The sequence below is a fragment of the Excalfactoria chinensis genome, chromosome 1, assembly GCF_039878825.1.
Source record: "Excalfactoria chinensis isolate bCotChi1 chromosome 1, bCotChi1.hap2, whole genome shotgun sequence".
NCBI lineage: Eukaryota > Metazoa > Chordata > Aves > Galliformes > Phasianidae > Excalfactoria > Excalfactoria chinensis.
In genome coordinates, this window is record NC_092825.1 from 140,955,687 (window position 1) to 140,965,591 (window position 9,905).

At 37.4% G+C, this 9,905-nt stretch overlaps 1 long non-coding RNA gene across 1 annotated transcript; it reads right to left on the bottom strand.

Annotated features, from left to right (window-relative positions):
- Positions 1 to 429: 429 nt before the first annotated feature.
- On the bottom strand, positions 430 to 9,637 carry LOC140259243 (uncharacterized). Its single transcript, XR_011905375.1, has 3 exons — positions 9,595 to 9,637; positions 6,112 to 6,230; positions 430 to 2,833 (listed from the first exon to the last, which is right to left on the bottom strand). It is a non-coding gene; the product is annotated as an uncharacterized lncRNA (long non-coding RNA).
- Between the last annotated feature and the right edge of the window lie 268 nt (positions 9,638 to 9,905).

Consider the following 9,905-nt stretch of genomic DNA (forward strand, 5'->3'; position numbering starts at 1 on the left):
TTTAAAACTATTTTACTATATTTCAATCATAGATGTTTTCCACCCATTATATTCACTGGAGATTTGTTTTGCTATTGGGGACTAATTTTTCCCTCTCACCAAATGCTTGCAGAAATTGCTACATGGATAACTGCTGGACTTGATGCACACCAGAAATTTTAGACTGGTGCTCCCAAGTGAATTAGGTTAACAGTATAATAATCTCACCACCCTACTTCTGCCCCCCAAATAAATAAATAAAGTTGCCATACTCTAACAAGGAAAACTGAATTACTTCTTAAATTGTTGTAAGTCTTAATAAAGTGAAGTTACTCTGATTTCTGCTTTATATCTCAGAGATTGTAAAGGAAGCTCCCAGTCTCAGACAGCACATTCTTACTTTTTCAGCATATCAATAATCTACTATGTGGGTTCTTAGAAAGAAAAAAGATTTTCAGTTCACTCAGAAAATAGTATTTCATGTCATTTCAACTGAACTTCATAGTTATGGGAAATATCAGGGAAGACAGAAGGGACATGATAAAAGTACATCCTAAACACACAGGTCTCACAGTGTTTGGAACATAAACTCATCTGTCATGCTAAAAAAAGTTAACATAAAATTCTAGATCATCTGTTTGTCTTGCAAAAGATACAATCAACTAGCCTTTGTGGAACATTCTCCAATATTCATGTTAGGAGAGCAAAATTATTTGTAGAATCATGATAACTTACAGGTATAAGGAAGAATATAGGAAGAAAGAATAATACAATTGAAACTCTTCAAGGAATCATTATAGTAAGAAATTAAAAACCAGATAAATAATAATGAATGTTTCTCTTGCAAATATTTGACCAGAGATTCTTAGGAAATGACACAGTTAAATATGCATCAGGAACAGAGTATAATGCACAGAAAATCTGGAGAGATCTCTACAGTAGGAAATGTTTCTGTTATATAGCAGGCCTGATGTAGAGATAAGATATAAAGGAAATGACTGCTGAGTTATTTCTGAAAGTCATTGATCTAGACATGAATTATCCTTGAATAGAAATGGGAAGATACTGAATCATGATGATATCATTACATATACATTTCAAGAGAACATAGATAGAGAAGTAGAAGTGACACAGTAAGTTTGCATTAATTGTTAGATGTGTAATTCCAGTTTCCACATGCCATTCTATCAGTGTCTTGGTTCAGAAAAAATGAAGTGAAATGAAATTTAATGCAAAGAACAAGGAACAAATGAAAGTCATAAGGATAAATTAGTGAGTAAATGAAGCCAATAGTATAAAGTAAAGCACAGTAAAAAGCCCTTCAAAATTGTGTGGGGTTATTTATTTATTTTTACAAAAGGATTTGAAATCAAGCGTTTTTTTGTTTCATTTCGATTTTAGTAGATGCTGCCAGTAACACTAGAAATAGTTATTTTCATCATGATTCATATTGATATAGAAAAGTAAGACTGTACAGTAGACACTCACCAGGAAAGCAAGACAGACACTGGACAAACAGCAAGATAACTTAGCTTACTCCATTTTTTCTCATAAGTAGCCAAGCAAATTTGCCATCCGTAGCAAAAGATGAAGTGAGGCCATATCTACTGAAATCAACCATTTGTATCTTCGGCATTAATCGTGAAGCTGAAGATACTAACAGGGATAAGATTTTTAGCAATCATCAGTTACAAAGGGGTAAGAAATTACTGATGTACTTCCACAGATATCATAGCAGAATACTTTATTCTTTACTTTAGTTGGTCATTGGAGACTTGGTTTCATACATGCTACACTCCTTGTGAGACATGATAGGTGAAATTCCACCATAGGAGTGGGATTCATATTGTATGATTTTAGCTGCCAAGCATAAACTAACAAATCTGTTCACTTTGCACTATTTCTAGGACAGCTTAATATAGGTTCCTGTGGTGGTTTCATCCTGATGAGCAACTAAACTCCACCACAACTTTCATGCTTTCCCCCCTTAAAGGAAAAGGGCAAGTAAATATGATGAAAAAAAGGCCTCAAGGGCTTAGATAAGGACAGGAAAATCATACCAATTAATGTCATGGGCAAAGCAGATGCAGCATAGGGCGATAAATATAATTTATTGCCTATTACTGTCAAATTAGAGTGGTGAGAAATTAAAAGCAAAGTAAAAACACTTTCCCTTTCAATCCATCATCATCTACCTCCTTCCCCTGGATGGCATAGGGGTATGGGGCATGGAATTTGCAGGCTCTTCTAGAATGTCTCTGTACCACAGGGCCCCCTCTTCAGGCACTGCTCCTCATCGGTCCCCACAGGCAGCAGCTCCCCCAGCCTTCCCACCCCACTGCAGGCTGCTCTCCATGGGCTGCAGCTCCAGCCTGGGGCTGCTCCTGTGGGGACTCTCCATGGGCTGTACATCCTTTAGGCTTCATCTGCTGCTGCTTCAAATGCACCTCCATAGCTGCATGGGAAGATCTGCAGCATGCTGTGCCCATGGGGACAGCCTGCTCCTCCATGGGCCTTCCCTGGGTTGCAGGGAACTTCTGCTCTGCTCCAGGAGCACTTCCTGCCCTCCTTTTGCACAAACTTTGAGGTCTGCAGTACCTTTTGTCTCACATGTTCTCACTCCTGTCTCCCAGCTGTTGTTGTGAAGCAGTTTTTCTCCTTTGTTAAATCTGTTCTCCCTGAGACACACCCAAGTGTTGCCCATTAGCTCAGCTCTGGCCAGTGGCAGATCCCTTTTGGAGCTGTCTGGAACAGATTCTTATATGACAAGGGACAGCTTCTGGTCCTTCTCGCAGATAACACAGCTACAGCACCCCTCCTAGAAGAACCTTGCTACACAAACCTGGTGCAGCTCCTGAAATGCAAATAATCCAGACAAATTATATGAGTATCATAGGTATTCAGCCTTGAATTAAATATTTAAATTACAAGTCTTCTGCACCTGAAAACCAAGGTTTTATTTTAATTTAACTGAGCTCAGTATTTGACAGAGTCAAATTGTCTGTGATATACAGGGCAACAGAGTAAGCATCAAGTTACAGTTTTCTGTCAACAGCTGTTGAATACTCATTATAAGAAAAAAGATAGAAAATGAGTGTAAAGGGACAAAAAAAAAAAAGTTAATCATGACACAACATAAGTTGAAAGGCATAGTATAAAAATTTAAATAGAACCACTCTGCTAATAGCTGTCTTCAGAAATGTGATATAGAAAGCAACGCTGAATCTTATAAAATACAGAATAAGAAATCTTTATCTTCAAGATAATAGAATAAAACATTTCAGAAACTCAAAGATAAAATATAGTGAAGCTGAAATGATTGGAGATTAAAACAGGAACTGTCTATTTGTTTTTCTTCTCCATACACTAATTATTTGTGTAGATTTATACTCTTCTGTTTGTTTGTTCTTTTGTTTTTAAGAGGAACACACACACACACACACAAAAAAAGGGATTAGAAAATTGCCTAACTGATAGAAAAGCAAAGAAACAATAACAAAAATGTCAAGCTTTGCATTGCATTGTCATCATAGCAACACAAATCCGCAAATCAGCATGATATCTAATGACACATATCTGGTCTGCTTTCCTTCTTCAAGGTGAGAAATTCTGAAGGACATAGGACCTCCGCAGTGATGCTGTGCACTGCCTCAAAAACACAATAATCCAGAGAAAAATCATAAAGAGAATTTAAATGTTATAAAGAAAAGAGACAATCATCACAGGAGACATTTTATACATGGAAAAATTAAATGTATATTTTTGTATTTATATGTCTGGAGAAATGAGAATAAAGATTGGGAAAAGTGTCCTTTAATTTGTGAGGCTATGGAAAAATACACCCTACAGAGAGGCTAATTATTTACAGAATCTTAAGTTTATAGGATCGTGAGTAAATTCTGCACAAGACAATTGCTCCAGAACTTATTCCAAACATCCTAGGAGTTCAAAAAACATTGTAAAGAATTATTAAAGAGAAAGTTAATATCCTTGGTACTCATGTGTCAGGCATAAAGCTAAGTTTTGGGTGTCTGTGGCTACAAAAAATTGCAACAAGATATTAGGAACTTCATTTGCATCTAGACAACACATTAAAGCAGACTTAGTTTAATTTAAGAGTTGCTGCAGTCAAATGAGTAATTTAAACTGAGAGCACTATACAACAATTTGCAAATAATAAGTGAAATACATTTCTTTCATACAATTATACAAATTAACTTCCAGAATTCTCCAGCATGAAATAATGGGAAAGCATGTACTTTAGGAGAGGAGGTAGAACAAAATGAGTTCAAAGCCAGGTTGGAAGCAACCTGAGTAAGAACATTAATCTTTTTCTTAAAACAAAATAAATATTAAAGTAGGTAATAGTAAGATATCTGTTGGAATTAGCAGCTATAGTTAACAAAATTAATTTCTATCTTTTTTTCTTCTTCAATGCACATGAATCTACAGATAAGGCCAATATTGAAATCTGAGTTCAGAGAAATCAAAACACCTGAAATTTTCTGAGACTGCAGCCAGCAGAAGCCTCTATGTAAATTTTTGAGAATAATGAAAGCCATCTACATTTTGGCAACTAGTCTCCATCACATGTTGAATTATGAGGGATGAGATTGCAGAACAGCAGCAAGGCCTGCTGATTCATAGTAAGCAAAGGGAGAGAAGTCCAGCTGAGTTCTGTTATCACTTTGCCCTGTGCTACCAGAGTGGTGGGAGAGAAGGAAAATAATAGCTTTTTATTCCTAGGGGCTCTGCATAATACTTTGAATTGAAGAAGAGTGCAGGGAAGTGAGTACAGAACCTTTTACATCTGAGGAAGTAATCAATGTGCAATTCCATAAATGTTTCCATGTGATTTCTGCTCCCTGCAGTTTTCAAAGAACAGTTTTTTGGTTTTTTTTGAAAGAGAGATCTCACTGATCTTGAAAGCCATCCTGCAAATCTCTTATTGTTAAGAAACTGATAAAAATGCCAAAGCACAAGTGAATGTTACAGTTTAACACTGCCAAGTTTGTGTCTGGAGTAGAGAAAAGAAGTTGATATAGTATTGTTTAAGCTTAGTTAACTAAGGCCCTCAAAATAATAATACTATTTTAGACATCAATAGGTTAGAATTCTTAATGTTTCTCCTCAGCTTTCCAGTATTTAAAGACATCAGTTTGGAACCATAAATGCATTAATCTGGGTTTGCTGATGAATCATTCTTTGGCAAATGTGTCAGGCTCCTTCCTTTTCTTACTTGGTCTGTTTCCTAAATCACAGAGCTATATTTTTTTCCTTTTTTTTCCCCAAGGAAAAGATTTAATATTAAGATTGAACAGGCTGTGTTGATCAGGAGCACGGTTTGATATGACAACTGTATTGACAAGTCAGCACACAACCAAACTCTTTATATAATGTTCTGTCTTTTCCTGTGATGTTACTCCCTGCTCTTCTTTCCCTTGAGCATTCTTTTGTCAGTTGATACATTCCCATCAACCATTCTCCAACTTCCCGCACCTGCAATTTGCAGTTCTGCTAGTATCAGAGTCAAGATTTGGCTGCAATTTTTTGATTCACAGGATGAATTGACACACATCAATAATATGATTAGTTCTATGTCTGCCTCTTCTATGTTTTTTTTGCAAGATCTGTTTCTAACCCGGTATACCATTTGGTAAGGTTCTCCATCAGATAATTTAACTGAAAAAAAATTCTCACATTGCACATACCCAGTGGGACTGGCTATGTTTGGTTCTCATCACTGTTGTTGCTTCCTTGATGATTTGTCATTCAGGACTGTGACTCTGTATGTTCTTGTGTATTGCATTCCTTTCTCCTTGTCCCTGTTTGCACTAAAAATGTACTTGAGAAGACATCCTTAAAGAGGCAGAGGATCTCTCCTTTCACAAATCCTCACATCTTTCACCACATCCTTCTGCTGCCTTCTAAGTGGTCTAGCCCAGTGTTTTCTAAATACCACTTAGTACTCTACATAACAGAATACTTAATCTGCATATTTGCCAGTCCCAGGCAGTAATCTGCAGTCTCATAAAACAGGCCTGTGAGTCAGAAATCTCTTTTTATGCACGTGATGAACTTTGACTGCTTTGTTCCCCCAAATTATTTCCCTTTTCCAGTCAGTTACAGTACCTTGACACAAACAGCTCTTTCATCCTGTCTTGACTCAGTGTACTCCATTCTAGTATTCTTCATTATTCTTGTGTCCTGGTCTTTTGACTTGTGTCCTTAATTTCACTCTGTTTCCTTTGCTAGCCACATGACCAGAATGGAAATTCAAAACAAATAAAACAAGATAAAAATGCACAAAGTGGGGGGGGGGGGGGGGGGGGGGGGGGGCGGGAGCAAAGCAACACAAACCAAACAAAACAGAAAATAAAAAATTCAGATCTATGTCTTTAAAGTCTATGAATTACAGAACCCTCTTATAAAACCAAAAGCTGATGTCATCCCTGTGTATTCATTGATTACTGTTTATTTCATCATTGGCTACTGCTACTACAAATTATAGCACCTTTCCAGGAAAGAAAAATAATAATAATTTTTTGATTCACTTTGTTGATTATAAATAGTAGCAAATGCTGAACTGAGTTAATTATGGTTGCAAACAAAATGTGAAAATTTCATTATAGTATTTTTCTGCTTACACTCCAACTTGTTTTAACAATAAATTACTACAAAAACAAACCCAAACAATAATACATAAATATTTACAGTTAGATGATTATATAATGAACATGTAGTATCATTCAGGCTGGAGTAGGATATCGCCAAAACCAGGCATGCCCAACCACAGCCCACAGTGTATCCACCTCCAACCCTGTTCTTTCATAGCTGTGACTCTTCCCTGCTAAGCAGCCCAGCCTGGCCCTGGGCATGCACCCATGTGCATTTGCCCCCGGTGGCGCACAGTGTTAGAACCGCCGCTTGCTACACTGGAGGCCCCGGGTTCGAATCCCCCCTGTGGCACAAGTGGTAGAACTGCCGCTCTGCTACACTAGAGGGCTCAAATCCCGGGAGTTGGACTCGAAGATCTCTAAGGTCCCTTCCAACTCGCACGATACTATGATATGATACTATGATGCACCCACAACTCGGCAAAAAACCAAAACACTGGATTGTAACTGTCACTGTTTGGGCAGAAACCAGGGCAAGAGAATAGTGCAGTACAGCATGAACTCAAGTTCTGATGAATAATTTTATGCATTTTAATACATTAGCTAAACAGAACCTGTGACCAGTGAAAAATATACAGTCTGGTATTCAGTTTTGATAAAGGAACTGAGAACAGGTTTCAAGTTTTCTGAAAAACATGGTTGACTTTCCCCCCCCCCCCCCCCCCCAGAGAATTATGACTCCTCTTTCAGATAACATAAATATATTACCTGTGAATTTTCAGGTGAAAAATGGAGAATTGTAATCAGACAGTCAACTCAAAAATTTGATCATGCCTCTTTGCTAGACTTCTCTAAGACCTATGTTGTCAAAGAAAAACGTCTTGTGCTTCACAATCAAAGTTTATTCATGTCATCACAAACATTTGTGAGCAAATTTTTTCAAGGATGCAAATTTCAGTAAAATCATTTTTCACAAAATTTGAGTAAAATTTAAACAAAAATCACTGATAACAGCCTGAGAGCAAAGATTGCAGCCATTTCGATCAAACCAGATTCATACATTAGTTTCACAAAACTATGATAAAAAACATCTCATTAGTTTTATGTTGTTACTCCTTTCTGTTTTAATTAAAAAAAAATAGAATAAGTTTTGTTGTTTTTATACATTAACTATATTATGTTTTTATTGTACTTGTATTAACTATTATGTACATGGCCCAAGACAATTTTCATTCAGTGTGGCCCAGACAAGCCAAAAGATTGTAACAGCTATGTCATAGGCCAATGTCATGCACAATAATAATTCAGAGCAAGTTGTTCAGTGTTATGGTATTCTCACCACTATCCACCATGAGGATCAAAAGATTCATACAGATGATATACTGCTATGTACTGTTGAGTTTTAAAAGATAACTCCACTGAATTAAAGGGCACACCCAGAAACACATAAAATTCCAATCTGAAATTAATGTGGGTGCCTAACTAATGTAGGCCTAAACAGAAGTTAAAGCTTTTTTCAAATGTCTCTCAAACACTGACAGGCACAGGACATCAATCACTACTCCAGGAAGCTTGACCTCCCTCACAGTAAAAAAAAAAATAAAATACTAATGTCTATATTGTGAGCCTCCCCCGGCACAGCTTTGTGCTATTCCTGTACAATTTTCATTTCAAGAGAAGAGATTAGCACCTCCCTAACCAGTTCCTCTCCTCAGGAAACTGCAGTGAGCAATGAGGTGTCTTCACCCACACCACAAAGGACATGTCTTCCAGTCCTCTTACTAGAATGGCTGGCCTCTTCTAGACATATTCAAACATTTCAATATCTGTTTTATATTGTTCAGCCCACAACTGCACAATATTCAAGGTGAGGTTATATCAGTAATAAATATAGTGGGAAAAACACCTCTTTTGACTGGATGACTACACTGCATTTAGTTCAGACCAGATGCAATTTGTCCTCTTGGCTGCCAGATCATGCTGGTGGATCATTTAAAGCCTGTTTTCAATCAGCATTCTTGTGCTACTTTCTGCTGAGCTGCTTTCTAGCCACTTGTTAGTCACAGGTACACACTAGGATACATCACTCCATTCCGCACATTGAACTAAGCTTTTTGCTTGGTTGAACTTCATGGTGTTGATGATTTCCCAAAGCCCTAATGTATTCTGATAGCTCTGCAAGGTCTCTAGTCCTTCTAAGGTGTCAACAACACCTCTTGGTTTAGTTCATTCACTAAGCTTGTTGAAGATGCATTCTACTGCTGCATCCAGCTCACTAACAGAAATTCTAGGGTCAAAATTATCCCTAAAATTGAGCCCTAGTGGAACACTGCCTGTGATCAGCTGCCAGCCACATGTTGTCCCATTCAGTAACACATTTTGATCTCTACTTTTGAGTCAGTTCATTACCCAGCATAGTGTGAACTCATTTGTCTCACAGTTGGACAGTTTGCACAGAAGAATATAATGAGGGATGGTATTAAAGGCCTCACTAAAATCCAAAAGATTGTATCTTTCACCTTCTCCTCATCATAATGTGACCTTATCATATAGAAACCAGAATTTTTCCTTGAAGAGCCTATTTTGACTATGCATGAAACTTTTTTTTTTTTTTTTTTTTTTTTTTTTTTTTTTTTTTTCCTTGAAAAGACTTTCATCAACCCCCAGGATAATCTTCCCCATAACTTCACCAGGCACTGAGGTTAGACTCACAGATCTCTGATTTCCTATATCTCTTGTCATATCCTTTTGGTAGAAAAGTTAGCTTCTAGGCAGCAGGGACCACTTTCCAGCTATACATGTGTGCTCACCAAAGTTGTAAGGGAACAGTTGTATCAGCTCAGCATTCATAAATCCATGAGGCCTGACAGGATCCACTACAGAATACTAAGGGAACAGATATTACAGACAGACTTTTCTCAGAAATTTACTGAAGGTCATGGTTGGAAAGAGCAGTGCAGTAAAATAGCAAAGAAGCAAACAAAGAATGAATACTCACCTATATCCAAAGATTCAGCCTCATGATGAAAAGCTCTACAAAGGAAAAATCTCTAGAAAGAAATCTGTCCATAAAGGCAGCCAGTCCTTAAATGGGGTTTGGGAGAGATGGAGCCAGGCTCCACCCCTTCTGGTCATACAAGTGAATTGTCTTCACCTGTGTTCCCATGACTGACTTGCCTCAGGTGATCAATCAGTGCTTCAGGCCATGACTCAGTAATTCCCATACAGCACATTAGTAGACTGTATTGCTAAATAAAACATAGTGATTGAGAGATCTCTGCTACTGCGTTCCTGGCAGTTAACCTTGAT